Raw genomic sequence first — 24,086 nt, 5'->3', positions numbered from 1 at the left:
CTTTTCCTTTGGAAATAATAAAAGCATGGTGACGACTCTGGTCTTATTGATGTTGAGTTAATCAATAGCTCAATGGTCATGGATTTACCGCTACAGCGAGTTCTTCGCATTGATCGGAAAAAAGGATGCCTTAATCTAGACGGTGTAACAACAGGGTATGAAATTTGACGTAATTGGTCCCCGACAACGGCGTAAAAAACTTGATGCGTTCTTTCCGCAAATATATGGAATACGTTAGAGTAATATAAAAGATTATCGATCCCACAAAGACCAATGTCAATCTATCGATTACTACCGTTACAGTGTTTATCTAAGGCTAATCAAACAGGTGTATAAAGTGCATAGGAATTAAAAATAGTGAAGATAAATTTAGAGAAAATGATATTGGAATGTAATTCACATCGATTAAACAGTACTCTTATTATTTCTAAATAGAATTACTTATGGGGAAATATTTTCTTCCTAGAAAAAGAGTTAATTAAAAAGGAACCGCCGTGTTAGCGTTATCGAAATCGGACCTAACCTCTAATCCATACCAGTCGCTCACGCTGCACCGGCCGTGTAACAACCCATTTTTTTTAGTATTGAATTATTATACTATTATTATTATAATTTTAATTTAATTATGTGGAGTGTTAATTAATTAATTGGTGTATTAATTCATTATCTAGTGGATATGAGAAATAATTAAATAATTGAATTAATTAATTAACTTGGTTGCATAGTGAGTGGTTAATTATTTAAATTTAAATAGAGGTATTTAAATATTAGGTATTATTGGGCCTAGTGATTAAATTAGATGATTTAAGCCCAACTAGAATACTATTATAAATAGTAAGAGTGAAGGAAGTGAGAATTAGAATTCACTTGAGCACTAAAGGCAATAGAGAAAGAGGAGAGGAAAAGCGAGAGGAGTCAAGGTTTCCATCAAATTGACAAGGTAATGGGGGAAATCCTTATTATTATGGGTTAGTATGATTGGGTCAATGGGTAGGGACATGTTTTAGGTTGAAATCCTTAATTGGCATGGTTTGGAATTATTAGGTTTTGATAAATACTCTTGAATTGTGATGATTAAGTTATGCTAAAACTGTAAATGAATATATATTTGGATGAGTCATAATTTTCTGAACGTGTAGCTTTTTACGGAATCGAAATCGGAGGTCCGGAAGTCCTCCAACAATGAAAAATGCGGGGAAATCTGCATTCTGTTTCGTGTTAGCGCAGGAACAACATTCTGTTTTGCGTTAACCAGTTAACCCAGGGTGTTAACCGGTTAACACTGTTACGATATTAAAAAATTGCATTATGTCTTGCGTTAACCGATTAACACTGTTAAAAATTGCCAAGAAGCGCATTCTGTTTTGCGTTAACCGATTAACCCAGGGCGTTAACCGGTTAACACTGTTTGAAAAGTGAAAATTTGATATTTAAATGTTGTGTGCGTTTTGGAATGAAATTTATGTGTACATATTTGATGATTGGCCTATATTGGTGAATAATATATTGTATGAATGTGTATGTATACCTTTATCGAATTGTGAATGATTTATGGTTATGGATGTGTATATGTAATCGTAATTGATGTGTTGTGATGAATGTGTATATGTACCAATTGTGAGTCATGGTGATATGTGGGATGTTAAGACGGTATAGATGGTCTTAATTGCATATGGGTTGGTATGTGTGCATTCATTCATAGCATGGTTGACTTCATTGTGGAAGTGGTGAAACTGTGGGTTCACATGAGCAGACGTTGATTCTTAATTGGAATCAGGCGTAGTATTAAGCGGTGATCCTTCATTGGAAACAGACGTAGCAGACGTTAATCCTTAATTGGGATTAGGCCTAGTATTAAGCGGTGATCCTTCATTGGAAACAGACGTAGGGCTTTGGTCTTGTCCGGATCGGAAGCGTGGCTTGGATTCTAGATATTGAATCGGAAAGCGGTGAAACTTTGAGTTCACATTGAGGTACCGCATGCATCGAGTCACATTGTCTTGCGTCGAGTCGTTTATAGTTATGTGATCATTGAATGCATGTATTGATGTGGGTGTGATGCATGTTTGAAGCATGTGAGATGATTGTTTGTTAATATCAGTGATATAAAAATACAAAGTGTGATGAATTCTTGAATTGTTGTTTTAATTCATTGTGCCCTATTATGCTATTTCATAATGATTTGAATTCTCACCCTTTCTGTTTGAATGTTACCTTTATATGGGTATCGTGCAGATACTACAGAGTAGTATTGCTGGAGTAGGTGGACGGTAGCTCGCTCAAGAATAGCTGGAGAGTTTCCATATTTAGTTTGAAATTAGGTAATGAGTCAATGCTCTGGTCATGTAACACTGGGTAGATTAGTGGTATTGAACTCATATCTTATTTTGATATGCTTTATGTCATTAATTGTTTTATTTTATTTGAAGTGATTATTGAGAGATGATCATGGTATGGGACATGGATCATATTATGAATTACATGAGTATTCTTTATTTTCCGCTGCGAACGCATATTGCTTGAATATTCATGATGAGTGAAATGTGTTATTTTGAATGACCAGGTGTATTGTTGGTTTTTGAAAGTTTTAAGTTTCGAAAACGTCGATGTGACGCCCTTTTCTTTATATGCGTGCTTATTTACTCTGATTATATGCTGAATAATTTGGGGTAGAAAAAGGGGTGTTACAGGTCGCGTATTGCGTTAAAGTGAAAAATTCTTTTTTATATAATTACCTCTAAGGCTCATTTGAAAAGTGCTTTTGATTTGAAACTTTTAACATAAAAGGGTTTCCGACATATGCTCGGCCAACCGGATCCTAAACCTATAAATGCGTCCGAAAATAGTTTTAAAATCACTTTCTAATAATATTAAAATCTCCTAATTAATTTAACAAAGCATTTTCGCTGTTTTTATCAATTAAAAACTAACCAAGTTTTATGTTAAATGTCAGACGACTTTCGATCTTACCTGACTTGATAACAGATCTACTTTCATAGTGACCGATCAAATTAAACACATAAAACTTATATTAAAATCAAAACAACCCCTAAAGCATACCTATTGATACAATATCCAGAGTACAATCAAAACGACGGTCCTCATATTCCAGCACTAAGGATTTAGCTGGACATGGTTACGTTAAACGACATAACATACAATTGATTCATGGAATAAGTCATTTAGGGAAATAAAGTGATAAGTGTGCAAACGGTTTTAAAAGTGAACAACGGGAATGATACTTTCAAAATATGGTTTGAAAATGAATCTTTTGTGATGATAAAATAAATTTGACAAGTAATTGTGCAAGGAAAATAAACAAGATAAATTATAGCGATGATGTAAACAAATTAAAGGTAGTGCGGGGAAATAAACAATTTAAAAAGCAAAGCGAGAAATAAATAATAGTAATGTGAATTGTATTAAAAACCTGCTCCAAATCGGAGACTTGAATCTGGTACAAACTTGAAATAAATCTGACTTGAAAGTAAAATGACGGTAAGATTAACTTCTACTTTACGGTGCTTCAAACCTGATTACAACAATGATGCAATAATCCTCCGATGTGAAGAATTATTGCTTTAATAGTGTGATTTTATGGCCTATGCTGCAACTAGACTTGGGTGCCTACAACTAAAGATCTAAGTCTTATTTATAGTGTAACAATGCCTTGGAAGTTACGTAGCATCTTCAAGATTCGTGTGGAGGAAATTTCTCTGGTCATGGCCATTTTCTACAACCGTCTTTGACTGGGCGCGAAATGGGAAGATGGCGCCCGCCATCTAGGCATGGCGTTCGTCATGTGTACAAAGGGTGGAAGACGTGGTCTTGTGGCCGTTGGAACGTGGATAAGTGCTTACACATCATGACTACCCTCATGGCCAACGCCATGTGATACACCTGTAAGACCCCAATTTTATCCCTAAGGTCCCTCATGGCATCATAACATTGCATTGCATAGCCTCAAGGATCTTTGAGCATCTTGGCTCCCTTTCCCTTTGGGTAGGGATCTCTTGTGAGTGGTTTGAGATCACCAAGCATGCTTGAATTTTATATCATTGCTTTTCTTGTTTTATTTACTAACCAAAAGCACAAAAATATGTCACTAACATCTTTTGTTTGTAGCTTAAGCAATCACCAGGTCAAGAGCTTCAAGAAGATCCTTTGTGCAAGAGATGAGGTATTTTCTTGGGATGAGGATCACATGATTATTATAAGGAGCTTACATGAGCTAGAGTTTCATTTTGAAGCAATTTCATCAAGTGGTAGAGGTTCAAGTTAATCAAGACATTCCAAGGTCATCTGAGGACCAAAAGTCAACTGTGCACTCAACTGAGGGCTATGAGGTGGGGAAATGAGTTGAGACACCTCAATCATGTTCAAATGGGGTCTATTCATCATTCTAAACATCCATCTTGAAGATTCAAAGGTCATGGCAAAAGTTACTAAAAATGGAAAATGACCTATAATTCAAAGTTTCCAAATTTGGCAAGTTTTGGTCCACTTTCAACTTGACTTGTCAATGTCAAAGAAGTTTCAAATGGATTTTTGGTGAACATGAAAGTTTTAGATTTTTGTCTCCCCTATCCAAAAAGTCCTAATTCATGTCCATATGATGAATGGTTGAGGAGTTATGGTCATTTGATTACAAAGTGTGCATGGAAATTCAAAATGGCATAACTTTTGATGCAATGCTTCAAATTGGTTCATTCTTTTGGAAAAATGCTTCTCATGTTCAAGACATCTCAAAATGAGCTTTGCCATGCATGGGAAAAGTGTGTATGTTCATTATTTCACACATGTGCAAAATGAAGAAAATCTTCACCATTCATTTTTGGCTTAAGATGCAAGCTAATTACTCTTCAAATCATGACCCTTGGATGTCCATAAGTGAATTGGAAGCTTAGCATGGAGAGTAGCATGTGGATTATGGGCATGAGAGTTCATTTTGCATTTTTGCAATTTACTTCATAACTCACTAATCATGATTAGCAAATGGAAAATAGGATTAGCATTGTCATTAGCAAGGAGTATAAGTACCAAAACCCTAATCATAACTGCAAGAACCGCCATTTTCAGATCAAAATTCAAGAACTCTCTCAAAATTCTCTCTCTTCGATTTGCATTTTTCTTCACACAAACCTCAAATATTCTTGCATATTCTTGATCCTCATGCTTCACTGATCAAGAATCATCATTCATTTGGTGCAATTCATCAAGAATTCAAGCAGTTCAAGAGCATTATCAAGTGGATCGGATTTGGAAATTGAGGTGCATTCAAGGAGTTTCATCCAATTCTTTTTGCATAAAGCTTCAAAGGAAGTGTAGAGGAAGTGATCTGGAGCAGCTAAGCACGTGAGGACACGATTTCTGAAAGCTCCATTTCCAGGTGATGCTATTTTCGATCTCTCCTTTTGCTGTTTTTAGGTTATAGACTTGTAGATCTTGATGTGTAGATCATGAACATATGTTTAGAATTGAATTTGAGTGAGAATTGAGGATGTATTGTTGAATGGAAGTTTGGAACTCAGAACTTCTTCCCTTCGATTTGCAAAATCTAGGAGGAATTAGGATGAATCAATGTGATATTTGGAATCTACGTTGAAAACTGAATCGAATGGTGGTGGTTGTGTGAGATTCTGGAAATTTTTTGGGCACCGCCGCCGTGCGTCTTGCCGGAGAAGACGACCGGAGCTGTAGCTCCGGCGTCTGCATGTTTTAGGGTTTGTGCTGACTGTGTGCCGTGTGGCCTCTTGCGTGGACGAGTGATTGGCTGAGGATTATTTGACCATGGCCACGCGTGTTGAAACGCTGATTGTTTATGCTGATTCATTTAATGAAACGGCGCGTTTTGGTAGTTTGAATGTGGAGCGTTGATCTCCAGCGCGCGCCAGATCGTGTGGCTCCTGATTTTTCTGGTTTTATTTGAATAAATGCATTTCCCTCCATTTTCTTGTTTTATTTCATTTGTTTAGCTCATTTTGTAAAATTCATAAAAAATGCAAAAATGATCCAAATGAGTCCCAATTTTTTTTCATGGTTTTGTCTGGATATCTACTTTCTATGATGCTGGTTTCAAGAATTGTTGATGTCTAGATTTTTATGGGGGAATTTTTGAATTGATGTTGTGCCAAATTGACCTATTGCGTTCAATGTATTGTGAAATCCTCATTTTTGAGCCTTTTGATCCAATTTTTTGCATCCTTGACATTCATACATGACATGAATTATTGGTCACTGGTTTGGATTTTTTCTCACATGTTATCATCATTTTTGACACATAGAGAAAAGTGTGACAATTTGTGTCACATTTTTGACATTGAATTGGTGCATTTTTGTTCACATAGCATTTGCATCATTCCGGACTTAATTTTTTGCATGTTGAACATTCATGGCATGAGAAACTTATACAAAAAATCTCAAAGTCATTGCATGAATTTCTGATTTGGTATGAATTTTCTAAGTTGGAAGCTCATCTTGTGCATATTTTTGAGGCTTTTTGAAGCATTTGAATGATATTTGGAGTATGGTGGATCTTTGGCCATGGTGATTGGTGTTTAGGGGTTCATATGGTTCTGTTTGGGGCTTGTGATTTGATTCATCTCATGTCATTGCTTGTTTATGCTTTGTTGTGTTGATTGGATGTACATAAGCTAACTTTGTTGTTTTGTTTCAGGATTGGATACTTAGCATTGGTAATTGGGTTTGTTCTCACTTTGTGAAATGAAAATGCATTGAGTACTGACCTATTTTTATTTTGTAGGGTTTAAATTGATATGGTGAGCTCATGAGCTCATTTGAGTGCTAGGGCACTTATGCACTGAATTGTGTAACTGTTAGAGGGTTTCACTGCTTGTTTTCTGGTTTTATGATTGAAGTACTAACTGTTTAGTCTTTGTACAGGTACCTTAGTTGCTTGCTTGCTTTAACTCTTACTTAAGATTTGGATTGTGGTTGACACACCACTCAGGTAGTTAGCTTCTTACTTCATGTAGTCTGAAGTCCTGTCACCTTTTTGGCAGGCATTTTGTTGGCAAGTCCTCCTTCAGAGGCTCTGTTTGTGTTTGTTTAAAATTATGCTCAAAGACCTCCAAGAAGAGGCATGTGTTACTTGATAAGACCTCCAAGAGAAGAGGCAATTGACGGGTAAAAGGGATTAGTAGCCAATCCCCCGTTATTCAGTGTGTCATTCTTTATGCTCGCACTACGTGCTAATGCTTCTGAACATGTGCCCCAGATCTTTGTCTAGAGTCTGTCAAGTGGAAAAGGATCCCACTTTCTGGATCCCCACGCTTTCTTTGTCATGAGCTCACCCTGGCCAGGGTTAAGAGCATGAGGTCTCATCCTCATTACCGATTTGATCAGCTTCACCCTAACGTTCAATGTTAGTGGTTAAGAGCTACAGATTACCCTTTACAGTTTGGCTTGTTTGTCGAGGTTGACATGACCCATCTTGACTAAAGCCCACCCATTGTTTGAGCCTCTTGTATGGATATAGTGTGTGATGTTTGTTTACTTGTGAGTTAAGTTCTTGTTAGAGACCTCAACTTAGGGATGTTGATTGCATGACAACTATTAGGCTCGAGTCTTAATCTCCCTATTAGTTTGTTGTTTCCCTGGTCTCTGGTTAGGAGAGTGTTTTATCCCATGGAACTTTTGATCTGTGTGCTCTTGAACTAGGAGTTTCCATTTGAGCGTAATTGGAGGATCATTACCATGTTCATCCAAGTGGAAGATACAAGATACATTGAGGATCTCTTATGAGACTTGTTTGATTGCTTATACTTTGTGCTTGCTTATTCCAAAGGATGGGAGCTACTTGGATCATCAATATGATCTCAAGAGAGGAACTCCTAGTGTGGTTTCATTTCTTAACACTCATCTTTTTGTTTTCCTTAGGACTTAGCCCTTTCTTCTTCATCTCTCCACTCTAACCCAAGCCAAAACCCCTTTTGTGCAAACATTTAACCTTTGTTTTCAACATTAGAAACCTAAGCCTTATGCTTTTGATTTTCAAACTTTCTTTTCATAACACTCATTTTGAATTGAATCTTTAAGTCAACTTTGACTACTTTTGTATATACTTCTAATTGGTAAATATAACCCATTCAAATTTCCCTTTTGTGGTTCCAATGGCCACTTTCTTAATCAAAATTTTCCATAACCTTTAGCTATTAGGTTTGAGTTATCCTTGTGGTAGATGTAATACTCACCTATATCCTTAGTGATGGACAATGAGTCTTCCATGCTTATTATAGGGTTAACCCCTCACTAGCATATTGAAGCTATCCTCACATGGTGGATTTGTGGTTTGGTTGAGTTTTCTCCCTTTGATAACAAAAGACCTTAAGGCTTTTGGACCAATCAATTCACCAATTTGTTTTGAGATTTTTACCCCGAACTACGAGGTTTTGATCCTAATCTTTTTATAAGATGGTACGTAGGCAATGGGTTTATCCATCCAAACAAAATGTAAATAACTTGTACATTCTCTTCTCATCTCTTCAATCATGTTTGCACAAATAAAATTTTCACAAGACAAACTACCTTACAACAAGTATGAAAAGGGCTCCCTAGGAGTACCTAGTATGTTTTGGGTGCCTAACACCTTCCCATTGCATAACCAACCCCCTTACCCAGATCTCTGTTTCTTTTACTAGTTTTGTTAAAACGATTAGGTTTTTGTTCGCTTTCTAACCATTCCTTTGGATAAATAGAAGTGCGGTGGCGACTCGACTTGTATGGTTTACCTTGGAATTAGTCAATATCTCCAATGGTAACGAATACCCCGCTACAACACCATATGTGTATTTTCCACTGAAAATCTCTGATTCTTGCTCTTTTCGCTTCCTTTTTCCATGAAAGACTTTATTAGGAAATGTACTTGAAAACAAGACAAAAGACAAGCATAACGCAAGAAAATAACAATAAAACTATAATAATCATGTGCAATCCGAGTCAAATATGCAGTGTGTTTCAGTGTTATCATTTGTCATACCCCGATTTTGACCCTGAAATTTTTATTTTTATTTGGCACTTGGCCTAAAATTCATTTGCATACATTCATTCCCAAATCCATTTTGTTTACTGATAGACATTGGTCATTATCTAGCTTCAAGATTCATGTTTAAATTCATCAATTCATTCCCGTTCAAATCATGTTCATATGAGACCGTTCAAGGCAGCTACATTTCCAAACCATAAACCATCCCCATTCCAATATGGCCTTGATGACAGCAATAAGAAGTATTGGTTCTCTCTTAGCTGGGAATAGCATACTTTCAGAAGATGAAAAGATTGTCATATTTTCTGATGCATTAAACCATGCATCAATAATTGATGGTATTCGTCTTGCGGGTCGGCAAAAAGGTGTAAGAGTATACATATATAGACATTGTGATATGTACCACCTCAATATGCTCCTATCCCGTTGCGGTATGAAGAGGAAAATTGTGGTAACTGACAGCTTGTTTAGCATGGATGGAGACTTTGCACCAATGGTTGAATTTGCAAAACTTCGCAAGAAGTATGGCTTTTTACTAGTCATCGATGATGCTCACGGAACGTTTGTTTGTGGCACATGGCGGTGGTATTGATGAGGAGTTCAACTGTGAGAATGATGTGGACATATGCATTGGTGCCCTAAGTAAAGCCGCCGGCTGCCATGAAAAATTTTCATTTGCTTACGGGAATCCCTGGTACAAGTCACATTGGGAATCCCTGGTACAAGTCACATTATTTCCCTAATAGTTGGCAGTGAAGACAAAGCACTGCAAGCAAGCCGGCATTTACTACAAGCTGGCTTCCACGTGAATGTGATCAAACCACCTACTGTGCGCTTTGTTTCTCGGATGTTTCATGGAAGTATATGCTGGGATATTTTACAAAAAAAGGTGGAGTCCAATTTATGATGTGGCTGCTATAATTACTTCAATCCAGTCATTGATGTGGCTGCTAGAACATCCCAACTGGAAAATAAACAGAAATTGAACCTAGAGCATATCAAAGAAAGTGTTGGGCGCAATTGGCATAATCACTTCTGCCAACCATTTGTTCCCACATTACAGCAAACAAGAAAACTCAGGAAATAGATATGCATATGTACATGGAAATGAAGAACTTAATTCATGTGTCACAAGTTTCAACACCAACGTTATATTTCTCTAACAATAATAATACAAATTTGAGATATCCACCACCAGATCTATCTTTTGATTGCAACAACATTGCATCTGGTGGGGAAAAAAAAAAAAAAAAAAGAGAACAAATAACATAATTGCAGGTCATGCACACAGGCCCTTTTCATCTATCTATCTCGACAATGTTAGGCAGGACTTGTGGCCTTGATAAGAACACTGCTCTTCATTATGCTGCTTCAGTATGGGTTGAGAATGATGTTGATGCCCAAGATTCTGTCACAGAATTCTCGGAAAACATGGCCTGTAGAGGATTTAGTACCGATCCATCATTTGACTGCAACTGTTGCCAAGGAACCAGAAACTGGAGAGTTTTGTATTGAGGCTGGTGCTTTGATGCTTGCTGACAATGACATTTGCTGCATTGATGAATTTGACAAGATGGACATAAGAGATCAGATTGCAATTCACGAGGCAATGGAACAACAAACTATCAGTATCACTAAAGCAAGAATACAAGCAACACTCAATGCTCGTACCTCCATTCTTGCTGCTGCCAACCCCGCTGGAGGACGGTATGATAAGTCTAAGTCGCTAAAGTACAAAGTGGCTCTCCCTCCTGCTAAAGCTGGACAAGAAAAGAGCAGATATGGTTTTGTTGCATTGTGCTGATAAATCATGTGTAATGAAGGCATTGAAGAACACAGAGAAGCATGAGATTGATGGCCAAATTTTGGAATGCTCACTCGCTAAGCCACAGATGCCGACTGCAAATGACAGCGAACAAGGCGGAAAAGCCAAAACCTGCAAACCTGTAATGATTAGAAAATCGGTTAATAATTCACATAACAACAAAAAATTCTAAAAGCCAGGAAGTATCAACTGAATTACTCAATAATATTGGTGTCATTCAGTTTGAAAGTGGAGAATTTGAGCTTGCTAAACAAACTTTTAAGGAAGCTCTTAATGATGGAATTTGGCTTTCCTTCTTTAGCAAGGCGAATAAGTCTTCCATTGATGCTGCTACTTCTACTCTTCAGTCCAAGGACATGCAATTATTTCACGACCTTGAAAGTAACGGTCATCTTGTTCAAGTACCCGGACTACATTGATGCGAATCTGAGGCTATGCTGCTACTGCAAAGGCTCGGAACAACATTTTATCGAGCATTGAACCGGTTAATGATGCCCTGAAAGTGAATGACAAGAGTCCAAATGCATTATCTATGCTGTTTGAGCTGGAATTGAAAAATGACGAGTGGGTGAAGGCAAAAGAAACTCTCCAGGCAACTAGCGATGCCACTGATAGGAAAGATTCATATGTTACACTTTCACTAAGAAAACCAGAATTACTTTGCTGCAGTTTGCAATAAAAAGAGAAATCCAAAGCTAGAAGCGACTCATTTGGAAAAGGACAAAGATGGTTACCGGAAGTGGTTGGCTGGTGACTTGGCCTCAGGAGCACGAATCTAAACCGTAGCCACCGGTGTTCATCGCTGAAGCATCAACCGCCTGCATTTCCGACCAAGTCAAGCTATCTGCAACCAGTACACCTTGAACCTCAACCTGCATCATCAAACCAATGCTCAATTTCACTGCAGTAAAGCACGAAATAATTACCAAGCAGTAAATTCCGAAATTTCCCAATTTGGGATTTGAGACAAGTCAGAGGAAGAAAGTAGGTAGGTTCACATTACCTTTCCGGAAGATAGCATCGAAGAGGACAACTTGCTTCTGAGCATGAAAAGCATTGCTGAGAGCTTTCTCTTTTGAGCCAATTACACTTCCAAAACCCTAAAGCTGTGAATATAAAAAGGAAGCGAATCAGAGAACGAAAACCCTGGAAAAAAATTAAGAAGGAGGCGGCCAATCGAAAAAACCCTAAATCAAAAATCACTCAAAACAAACCTATTGGGAAGAGACGAAAATCAGAGGAGGAGAGAAAAGCTTCGATTGTTACCTGAGCTACCGATTCACCGAAGGTGAGCTTCCTTTCAAACTTTCATGCTGTTTGGACGAGAGAGAGATTGAGAGCGATTGAGATTGGGAACGAGAGAGAGAGCTTGAACGCGAGAGTGAGAGTTCATCGCGAGAGAGAGCGGCGCAAGAGAGTGAGAGTTCATCGCGAGAGAGAGCGGCGCAAGAGAGTGAGAGTTCATCGTCGAGATTAAGAGTGATGGAGCGAGAGATTTCGTGAGATTAAGGGAAAGCGATGGAGTTGGTGAGAAGGAGAGAGCTCAGAGACGACGAGTGGTTTCTGTTTCTTTTTTTTTCTTTCTTTTATTTGTTTCTTTATATTTGGTAACATAACAAGTTTTTTTTGAAACCATTAAAATTTTTATTTAAATTTCCTAAGTCTTAGTTAATAAATATTTTCACATTTTCAATTCATGTTCCATTGGAAAACCCAACAGCCATGCGGCTGGGTTTAATTACCAGTAGGCCAATAGTCTTCTTTTTTATTTTAGTTTTTATTTTAATCCTTTTTTTAATTTACCTTAATTTATATATTTAAGTTTAGCGTTAAGATAACAGTTAGTTGGTGAGTAGCCTGGTGGAGAGGGGGATAGTTCCATAGTCTTAGGTGGAGTGAGTTCGATACTCATATGTAGCACTTTATTTTAGTATTTCATTTTCTTTTAGCATTTTACTTTTTTTAGTATTTTATTGTCTTTTAGCATTGTTGTTTCTTTTAATATTATTTTCATGTCCATATTTTTTTTATTAAATCCATCATGCATGCAAAACCATTTTCAAAAAAATCATACTTTTCTCGATTCAATATCGAGCCCATTTTTCACACCCTTGTAAGTCGATTGCTTTTTAAGCATCGCCGTCAACCTCACATAGCTTACTCTTGGGCTTTCTTACAATGAGCCGGTTCTCTTGCACTTACACTCATGCATTATTTATTTGGGTCCAATTTAATTATTTCATGATGGTTTTAATCCCCATTTGACAAATGTACCCCACTCCCCCGATGTGTAATAATCTGGTACTATTTTATTTCTTTATTGTTTGACTGTGTAGTTAGATATTAACACAAGAATAAAATCAACAAATTTCAAAAATACAAAAATATGACTCGATCCAACGTCGAGTATTTTCTCAATAAACGAACCAACTCATTTCTCCCTCCTATTCCATCCCATTTCAAAACTTCATCAAATGCTTGATCCAACGTCAAGCCATTTTTCATAATAAAAACTCAAAAATATTAATTCATATTCAAGACCTTTTCAATAAAGATGGAAATGGAACGTGGTGTATACCGCGCACTCCTAAGGTTAGGATTCGAGACGTATGCCTCGCCGATCTTAACTCTCGCCATCATCCAAATTTGTCCACTTTGTTTCCTCTCAAACAATTATCCAAATCTTTCTCAATCGTTCATCAAATACTTGATCTAGGTCAAGTCATTTTCACAACCAAGATTCAAAATACCTAATTATTATTTAACACTTTTTCAATAAAGGTGGAAATGGAACATGATGTATATCATGCACTCCTGAGGTTAAGATTCGAGACGTATGCCTCGCCAATCTTAACTCTCGCCATCGTCTAAAATTGTCAATGTGGTTTCGTCAAACCTTTTTCTCAATCAAATCTAAGATACTTAAATCTTATTTAAGACTCTTTCAATAAAGGTGGAAATGGAACATGGTGTATACCATGCACTCCTGAGGTTAAGATTCGAGACGTATGCCTCGCCAATCTTAACTCTCGCCATCGCCTAAAATTGTCAATGCGGTTTCTTCAAGCCCTTTCTCAATCAAATTCCAAAATACTTAATTCCTATCTTAACTTTTTTCAATAAAGATGGAAATGGAACATGGTGTATACCATGCACTCCTGAGGCTAGGATTCGAGATGTATATCTCGCTCATCCAAGTTCTCGCCATCACTCAAAATACATCCAACCAATCAAACTTTTTCTCGCCGCCGTGCGACTAATTAAAAACCTTTTTCATAAACGAAAGGTATTTTGTCTTAAGCGATACAAAACAATGTTTCGGCCACGATTGTTGAGTAGAGATAATGACGCTTTTCCGAATGTAGATTTATAAATCCGTTCGATGGGTGGTATGCGTCCACTCCTCATCTGTTTTGGGTAAAACAATGTTTTCGTCGATTAATACAGGATAACTTTCGCTAAAATCGACCAACAAACAAACATTTTTCTACCCAGAACTACGTAAGCCTTGATTTCTCTTTTGAGATACGTAGGAGCAGGATTTGTAAATCTTGTCAGGCCCACTAATAAAAAACTTAGGTTTAGTCCTTCGTCAAAAATCCAAAAACATTTCTCCTATCTTCTATTCTTTCTCTCCCACCTAATAAATTCGAAAAAGCCTAACATTTCAAACAAACACTAACGCACACAACTAACCTAATGGTTCCCGTTGAGTACAACGGACGTGAGGGGTGCTAATACCTTCCCCTTGCGTAATCGACTCCCGAACCCTGATATTGGTTGCGATGACCATATCTTATCCTTTCTTTTGTCTTGGGTTTTATCGATATTTCCCCTTTCCTTTTTAGGAATAAATAAAGTTCGGTGGCGACTCTGTTCAGTCCATCATTGCGAGCGTGCGATCGCGCTTCGCTTTGAAGTCGTATCCCCATTTTTTTCGAGGTGCGACAGATGGCGACTCTGCTGGGGACCCTAATCCCTAAGCGAGTCAAGCCTAGTTAGGACGTCTGTGTGCCTTTGTTTGTTTAATTGTGTGGCTTTTCCTTATTTATTGCTTTTGATTATCTTTATTATTATATTGATATATCTGTTGTATATTGGTTCTATTGTGATTGTTGGTACTTGGATGATTTGATTGCAAACCATGTGGGAAAGACTCTACACCCGAGTCTAGAGTGAAAAAACATAAGATTGGACGATGGTTGAGTAGTACGGACTCCCGAGGTGAATACTTCGTAAGGGTCGGTACGAGAACCTCACTTAGAGTAGATTCTTTTGCAAATGTTGTCGCCCGAGGCGTATGCCTCGTAAGCGCCGATGTTTCAAAGGGGTCCATGACTCTAAGGACCTTTTAGAACATTGAACCTTTGGCCAACTAGAAATGATGGTTGCGTAGTATGGATTCCCGAGGTGAATACTTTGTAAGGATCGATATGAGAACCTCGCTCAGAATAGATTCCCTAGATGGAGTTGATGACCGGAAAGTATTTTCCGTAAGCGTCAAACAGTCTTTTGAATCCATGACTCTGAGTATCCTGTCTAGAACCCAGTCGATGGTTGCGTAGTACGGACTCGCGAGGTGTATACTTCGTAAGGGTCGGTACGAGAACCTCACCCAGAATAGATTCCCTCGATGGAGTTGACGACCGGGAAGTATTTCCTGTAAGCGTCAAACATTCTTGTGAATCAATGACTCTGGGAATCCTTTGTAACAAAACCTTAGATCTTACCCGGTGAGAACCTATTCTTGGAAAACAATCAGATTTATCAGTACCTCGGACTTTTGAACCCGTGTATTAAAGAAAAAACACAAATATGCATGGCTTGCATTGCATTCATTCATTGCATTTGCATCGCATCATAATGCATGTCATTCTCCAGACAAATTACCAAAAAAAAAAAAAAAAAAAAAAACTCATCCATCTTTTGTCCGTGAAGCAAAGTGATTCTCAACACGCGAAGAGCAAAGAACCATGTCTCAGGGGATGATGGACGAGCTAAGGAAAAGCCAAGAAGCGCTGAAGGAGGAACTTAATCTTTTGAAGAGCCAAATGAGGTGGGTCTTGGAAACCCTGCAAGTCTTGTTGAGAAAAGAGGGTCACCCAATATACGCTGCTGCAACAAAGAGAGCTACTACGCCACATCCATCTGGTGTTACCCCAGGTCAAGGGAAATTCTATGTGGCAACTCCTCATTTACCAATATATAGACCTCCCTCAAGGCGTCAGCATCAACATCCTCTGGCCATTCCTCCTCAAAATCACTGAAGTCAGGTTCAAAACAAAAATCAGAATCAGAGCAAGAAGAACCAGGATCACAATGACTCGATTCCGGTACCATATAGCAAGCTTTACCCGCTACTGATCCAGAATGCTTTGGTGACCCCTCGAGCTCTCACGCCTGTGTCACCAGACCTACCATGGTACAATCCAAATGCAACATGTGAATTCCATAAAGGGGCATTGGGACATAACCTAGATTCTTGCTGTGCGCTAAAATATTTGGTACGAGGACTGATTAACAAGAAGAGCTTAGTCTTTGAAGAAGATCACCCGAAGATCAAGTGTGAATACCATACTGGAACAATGGGGCACTCCATCGAGGAATGCGTGAGTTTTAAGCTCAAGCTGCAAAGATTGATTGACATAAGGTCACCAACACTCAAGGAGGAAGTCTCAAGTACATATACCTTGATCTCTGGGCCAAGTAATGATAAAGGGAAAGGACCCTTGAAACCCCTCAAGGTTTTGTACCACAAGGAAGATGTCAGGGATATGGCTAGTGAGCTATCATTGTTTCCTGGTAAGAGCATTGAGATACCGTCTTGGATTTCCAATGTCGCGACCCTAACCAATGAAAGAAAAGGAGAAGTGAGTAGTGAATCCAAGAGACATGCGTACAACGATGAGACTGAAGGAAAAGAATTTGAAGATCATCCTGCCAATGTCAAAAAGCTTGTTGATCCCAACTTTCAAGTGGCTGAAAATGAGCAGTTAGCAATGCCCAAAGTGTTGTACCAGCAACCCCCACCTTCTGGTCTTCATTGCCAACAATCCTGGTTTACCCCTCATCCAAATCAACAAGCCCAAGGCCCGAGGTATCACAATCAGCAAAGGCCTCAAGGTAACTTGGAAAGGAAAAATGATCCTCAACATCCGGTCTTCATGACATACAGCCAACTCCTACAACCTCTGATTCAAAACTCGTTGGTGGTTCCCAAGTCTCTTAAACCGGTTCCACAACCTTACCCACCCGGGTATAACCCAACTAAGAAATGTGGATATCATGCCGGATCAGAAGGGCACTCAACTGAAGACTGTGACGCTTTCAAAGCCAAAGTACAGCAGCTGATTGACAACAGGTACATAGCCTTTCAAGAAGGAAGCTTGGTGGTAAATGTTAACCCATCGACCGGATAAGCGCGAAGATCTCAAAGGGTGTTCCCCTAAGTTAATGGATCAAGATTGAAGAAGTCATTCCCTAAAGCTGGCAATCATTTGGCTGTTTCAGCATTTCTTTTGTAGTTTCCTTGCATGTTGACTGTTATTTGCTTCTTAAGCATTGTTGTTTTCTTTGAATTGGTAGGATTAATGAAATGTTTATGCATCTTTTGAATTGATCCATTCGTATTCACTCGTTTTTCATTTATGTTAAAAAACAAAAATACTCCTCTCATTCACTTTTGTTTATCGAACTGTTGTGTTAACAAAGATTGGAGGGAGGATGATGAAAACGAAACACCTGAAATTGTTGTGGTATGCTTTTGAGTAAAACCTTGTCGATGATGTAAGGCATTGTTTCAAATCCCCAAACACTGGAGTGATAAGGATGTTAATCCCTAGACAACCACTTTGAGCCTAGAAGTTGGTGTTTATTTCGGATCTAAAACCCTTAATCTTAACCTGGGGCAGGGTAGTCGTGTTCAAATAAGTTTGATCATGCATTCGATCTTTCAAAAAAATCGTCCATATGTACACCCTCCATTTAGGTTCAACCACATGTTATCCTTCGCGCACATGTTGAAGTGTCGAAGAAGTTGAGAAAAGATAAAATTAGTGTTGGTTGATCCTCATCCACCAATAATGTGGCAGTCAACACCTTTTAAAAAAATAGAAAAAATCCCGCTAGGTCAAATACCACAAGATGACTTAGGCAAAAGTTAGGGCATCCCGATGGACCAAAAGCTTCAAAGAAGCGGTCCAGGCAAAATTAGGGATAAAGAAGATCAATCAAAAGAGGTCACCAAAATCCTCAACAAAACAAAAAATAAGGCGACTGCCATTTCAAGAAAATTCGTCTTGAATCCTCATCACACCTTCGAACCCTCTTGGAAGTCGAATGCGTGTATCGAATTAACTGAACGTAGGAACTGGAGATCATCAAGAAGAAGGGGTGGGTTAAAAATAAATTTTGAGCCTTATATCCTTTTGTTTAAAAAACCGCGAACCAGACCACGTTACAACCCTTAAAAGACCTAATTGAGGCAGGGTTTATTTTGAAAGCATACCATAACAAGGTTGTGTTAACTTGACTCCAAACGATTTTTGTTAATCATTTGATAGCACCAATTTGCATACTGTGAATGACTTGATCACCATTGTGTTCTTATCAACGACTCGTTCACTGTATTTCACCCGTTCATATCAATAAATTTTGATTTCAAATTTTTGCATAAGCATTGAATTAAAATTACCATTTCTGAATGAACAATCTTATTTGCGAGTCAACACTCAGCATCAAAGAAATTCAATACACAGTTGAGGAACTAGATGGAGTGAAAGAAGTCTAGTCAAGGGCAAATCACTTTGAGCATCAGTTAATTCGAGCTAGTCACCCTAAGGGTCATCTAGCCAAAAGTAATCTGCTTCAAGAATCAGACTGGGGCAAGCCACCTCAGAGCTCAGTAAGTCCAATCACTCAAAGGTTCAGTTAGCCAAGAGTAATTTGCTTCAAGACTTAGACCGGGGCAAGCCACCTCAGAGCTCAATGAATCCAGCTATCCAAAGGACAATCAATCAAGAGTCTACCATTCCAGCATTTGGTTAGTCAAGTTCGGACCATTGCAAGTTTCAAGCACTTGGGGCAAGCCCTCTCGAGGTAGTCTCATGGAAAGTTGTTTCCAAACCCACTTTCAAGGTGAACATTTTCAAAGACCCAACAGATTGGGGCAAGATGAGCCACCAAGGGGCAGACCCCCTTCATGCTTTCAAACTGTTCAAACAAATTCTGCCGTACGTCAACAACTATTGAGTTTAAGACGAGTGCCCGAAAATTATGCTAGCACGATTCATTAATCCTCCAAAAGGATCCCATTGGCAAAGTTGTGGTTATCAAACTGGATAGAATCTTCCTTTGGCAACATCTATCATAAAATATTTGGTTGAGTTCTCGGTGTTGAGGAATCATGAGCTTCCATAAAAAGCCTTTACAAACTCCTAGTCTGCCCAGTGTCAGCATTCTCATAATCATGATCATTCATATATCATGCATAAAAGGAAATTCAAATCATGCATAGCCGAAATGTACTTCGTGCTCATTTTGCATTGACCCAGGTCTTGTTATCGATCCTATGATCCTTTGACCTTTGATTCCAATTTGTATTTGGTGCCCTTAAACCCACATCCGGTTTTCGCAGTCATTTTCAAATCCAATCTTTGTTCAATCCTATTCAGGTCATGTATGAACCTGTCATTGAACCTTTTTATTCCGGGGTCCGGTCATGCTTGAACCTGCTCTGAAGATCCTTTGTTCAATCCTATTCAGGTCATGTACGAACCTGTCATTGAACCTTTTTATTCCGGGGTCCGGTCATGCTTGAACCTGCTCTGAAGATCCTTTGTTCAATCCTATTCAGGTCATGTATGAACCTGTCATTGAACCTTTTTATTCCGGGGTCCGGTCATGCTTGAACCTACTCTGAAGATTCTTTGTTCAATCCTATTCAGGTCATGTACGAACCTGTCATTGAACCTTTTTATTCCGGGGTCCGTTCATGCTTGAACCTACTCTGAAGATTCTTTGTTCAATCCTATTCAGGTCATGTACGAACCTGTCATTGAACCTTTTTATTCCGGGGTCCGGTCATGCTTGAACCTGCTCTGAAGATCCTTTGTTCAATCCTATTCAGGTCATGTATGAACCTGTCATTGAACCTTTTTATTCCGGGGTCCGGTCATGCTTGAACCTACTCTGAAGATTCTTTGTTCAATCCTATTCAGGTCATGTACGAACCTGTCATTGAACCTTTTTATTCCGGGGTCCGTTCATGCTTGAACCTACTCTGAAGATTCTTTGTTCAATCCTATTCAGGTCATGTACGAACCTGTCATTGAACCTTTTTATTCCGGGGTCCGGTCATGCTTGAACCTACTCTGAAGATTCTTTGTTCAATCCTATTCAGGTCATGTACGAACCTGTCATTGAACCTTTTTATTCCGGGGTCCGGTCATGCTTGAACCTGCTCTGAAGATCCTTTGTTCAATCCTATTCAGGTCATGTATGAACCTGTCATTGAACCTTTTTATTCCGGGGTCCGGTCATGCTTGAACCTACTCTGAAGATTCTTTGTTCAATCCTATTCAGGTCATGTACGAACCTGTCATTGAACCTTTTTATTCCGGGGTCCGTTCATGCTTGAACCTACTCTGAAGATTCTTTGTTCAATCCTATTCAGGTCATGTACGAACCTGTCATTGAACCTTTTTATTCCGGGGTCCGGTCATGCTTGAACCTACTCTGAAGATTCTTTGTTCAATCCTATTCAGGTCATGTACGAACCTGTCATTGAACCTTTTTATTCCGGGGTCCGGTCATGCTTGAACCTACTCTGAAGATTCTTTGTTCAATCCTATTCAGGTCATGTACGAACCTGTCATTGAACCTTCTATTCCGGGGTCCGGTCATACTTGAACCTATACTAAAGTTTTTTCTCTGTTTGTTCAATACCATTCAGGTCATGTATGAACCCGTTGTTGAACCCTTATTCCGGTGTCAGGTCATACATGAACCTGTTCTGAAGAGTTTTCTCCTTGATTATTCCCCAGCGTTGTCAGGTCTTATATGAACCTGTCATAGCATCTTTTTCTTTATTCGGTTGTATTCTAAGTGCCGTTTATCAAATCTCACTTTGAATACTCCCCAGTGTGTGCCTGATTCTCCAAGCAGGACTGTCTCCCCAACAAGTTTGTTTCTTACCATTTGTCTGTCTCCCTGTGGATCATCAGTATTCCCCACAGTTTGGTCTGTCTAATAGCGTCTCCTGTCAAGGGTCCATCATATCCCTAGCAGATAAAATTACAAAAAAAGAATCATACATCCATGCATATCATGGCATATCATATCATATCACATCATATCATGGGGATTCAGGATCAAAATCCGGGTCTTCTCAGTATTTAATCATCTCCCACTATGATCATATGAAGAGTGTCTTGCTTCATATTCTCTAGTTGAAGACGCTTAAATAGGGGCAACTGTCATACCCCGATTTTGACCCTGAAATTTTTATTTTTATTTGGCACTTGGCCTAAAATTCATTTGCATACATTCATTCCCAAATCCATTTTGTTTACTGATAGACATTGGTCATTATCTAGCTTCAAGATTCATGTTTAAATTCATCAATTCATTCCCGTTCAAATCATGTTCATATGAGACCGTTCAAGGCAGCTACATTTCCAAACCATAAACCATCCCCATTCCAATATGGCCTTGATGACAGCAATAAGAAGTATTGGTTCTCTCTTAGCTGGGAATAGCATACTTTCAGAAGATGAAAAGATTGTCATATTTTCTGATGCATTAAACCATGCATCAATAATTGATGGTATTCGTCTTGCGGGTCGGCAAAAAGGTGTAAGAGTATACATATATAGACATTGTGATATGTACCACCTCAATATGCTCCTATCCCGTTGCGGTATGAAGAGGAAAATTGTGGTAACTGACAGCTTGTTTAGCATGGATGGAGACTTTGCACCAATGGTTGAATTTGCAAAACTTCGCAAGAAGTATGGCTTTTTACTAGTCATCGATGATGCTCACGGAACGTTTGTTTGTGGCACATGGCGGTGGTATTGATGAGGAGTTCAACTGTGAGAATGATGTGGACATATGCATTGGTGCCCTAAGTAAAGCCGCCGGCTGCCATGAAAAATTTTCATTTGCTTACGGGAATCCCTGGTACAAGTCACATTGGGAATCCCTGGTACAAGTCACATTATTTCCCTAATAGTTGGCAGTGAAGACAAAGCACTGCAAGCAAGCCGGCATTTACTACAAGCTGGCTTCCACGTGAATGTGATCAAACCACCTACTGTGCGCTTTGTTTCTCGGATGTTTCATGGAAGTATATGCTGGGATATTTTACAAAAAAAGGTGGAGTCCAATTTATGATGTGGCTGCTATAATTACTTCAATCCAGTCATTGATGTGGCTGCTAGAACATCCCAACTGGAAAATAAACAGAAATTGAACCTAGAGCATATCAAAGAAAGTGTTGGGCGCAATTGGCATAATCACTTCTGCCAACCATTTGTTCCCACATTACAGCAAACAAGAAAACTCAGGAAATAGATATGCATATGTACATGGAAATGAAGAACTTAATTCATGTGTCACAAGTTTCAACACCAACGTTATATTTCTCTAACAATAATAATACAAATTTGAGATATCCACCACCAGATCTATCTTTTGATTGCAACAACATTGCATCTGGTGGGGAAAAAAAAAAAAAAAGAGAACAAATAACATAATTGCAGGTCATGCACACAGGCCCTTTTCATCTATCTATCTCGACAATGTTAGGCAGGACTTGTGGCCTTGATAAGAACACTGCTCTTCATTATGCTGCTTCAGTATGGGTTGAGAATGATGTTGATGCCCAAGATTCTGTCACAGAATTCTCGGAAAACATGGCCTGTAGAGGATTTAGTACCGATCCATCATTTGACTGCAACTGTTGCCAAGGAACCAGAAACTGGAGAGTTTTGTATTGAGGCTGGTGCTTTGATGCTTGCTGACAATGACATTTGCTGCATTGATGAATTTGACAAGATGGACATAAGAGATCAGATTGCAATTCACGAGGCAATGGAACAACAAACTATCAGTATCACTAAAGCAAGAATACAAGCAACACTCAATGCTCGTACCTCCATTCTTGCTGCTGCCAACCCCGCTGGAGGACGGTATGATAAGTCTAAGTCGCTAAAGTACAAAGTGGCTCTCCCTCCTGCTAAAGCTGGACAAGAAAAGAGCAGATATGGTTTTGTTGCATTGTGCTGATAAATCATGTGTAATGAAGGCATTGAAGAACACAGAGAAGCATGAGATTGATGGCCAAATTTTGGAATGCTCACTCGCTAAGCCACAGATGCCGACTGCAAATGACAGCGAACAAGGCGGAAAAGCCAAAACCTGCAAACCTGTAATGATTAGAAAATCGGTTAATAATTCACATAACAACAAAAAATTCTAAAAGCCAGGAAGTATCAACTGAATTACTCAATAATATTGGTGTCATTCAGTTTGAAAGTGGAGAATTTGAGCTTGCTAAACAAACTTTTAAGGAAGCTCTTAATGATGGAATTTGGCTTTCCTTCTTTAGCAAGGCGAATAAGTCTTCCATTGATGCTGCTACTTCTACTCTTCAGTCCAAGGACATGCAATTATTTCACGACCTTGAAAGTAACGGTCATCTTGTTCAAGTACCCGGACTACATTGATGCGAATCTGAGGCTATGCTGCTACTGCAAAGGCTCGGAACAACATTTTATCGAGCATTGAACCGGTTAATGATGCCCTGAAAGTGAATGACAAGAGTCCAAATGCATTATCTATGCTGTTTGAGCTGGAATTGAAAAATGACGAGTGGGTGAAGGCAAAAGAAACTCTCCAGGCAACTAGCGATGCCACTGATAGGAAAGATTCATATGTTACACTTTCACTAAGAAAACCAGAATTACTTTGCTGCAGTTTGCAATAAAAAGAGAAATCCAAAGCTAGAAGCGACTCATTTGGAAAAGGACAAAGATGGTTACCGGAAGTGGTTGGCTGGTGACTTGGCCTCAGGAGCACGAATCTAAACCGTAGCCACCGGTGTTCATCGCTGAAGCATCAACCGCCTGCATTTCCGACCAAGTCAAGCTATCTGCAACCAGTACACCTTGAACCTCAACCTGCATCATCAAACCAATGCTCAATTTCACTGCAGTAAAGCACGAAATAATTACCAAGCAGTAAATTCCGAAATTT

The 24,086-nt window shown here is 38.9% G+C and overlaps 2 pseudogenes; both read left to right on the top strand.

Moving 5' to 3' along the window:
• The window catches only part of LOC127095013 (8-amino-7-oxononanoate synthase-like), an 86,209-nt pseudogene extending 76,298 nt beyond the window's left edge, over positions 1-9,911 (top strand).
• Positions 9,912-16,828: 6,917 nt separating this feature from the next.
• LOC127095012 (8-amino-7-oxononanoate synthase-like) lies at positions 16,829-22,223 on the top strand (annotated as a pseudogene).
• The last annotated feature ends 1,863 nt before the right edge of the window (positions 22,224-24,086 follow it).

Source organism: Lathyrus oleraceus, chromosome 6 (genome assembly GCF_024323335.1).
Source record: "Lathyrus oleraceus cultivar Zhongwan6 chromosome 6, CAAS_Psat_ZW6_1.0, whole genome shotgun sequence".
In the NCBI taxonomy this organism is placed as follows: domain Eukaryota; kingdom Viridiplantae; phylum Streptophyta; class Magnoliopsida; order Fabales; family Fabaceae; genus Lathyrus; species Lathyrus oleraceus.
The sequence above is the reverse complement of the archived record's forward strand: the minus strand, read 5'-3'. Positions and strand labels throughout refer to the sequence as shown.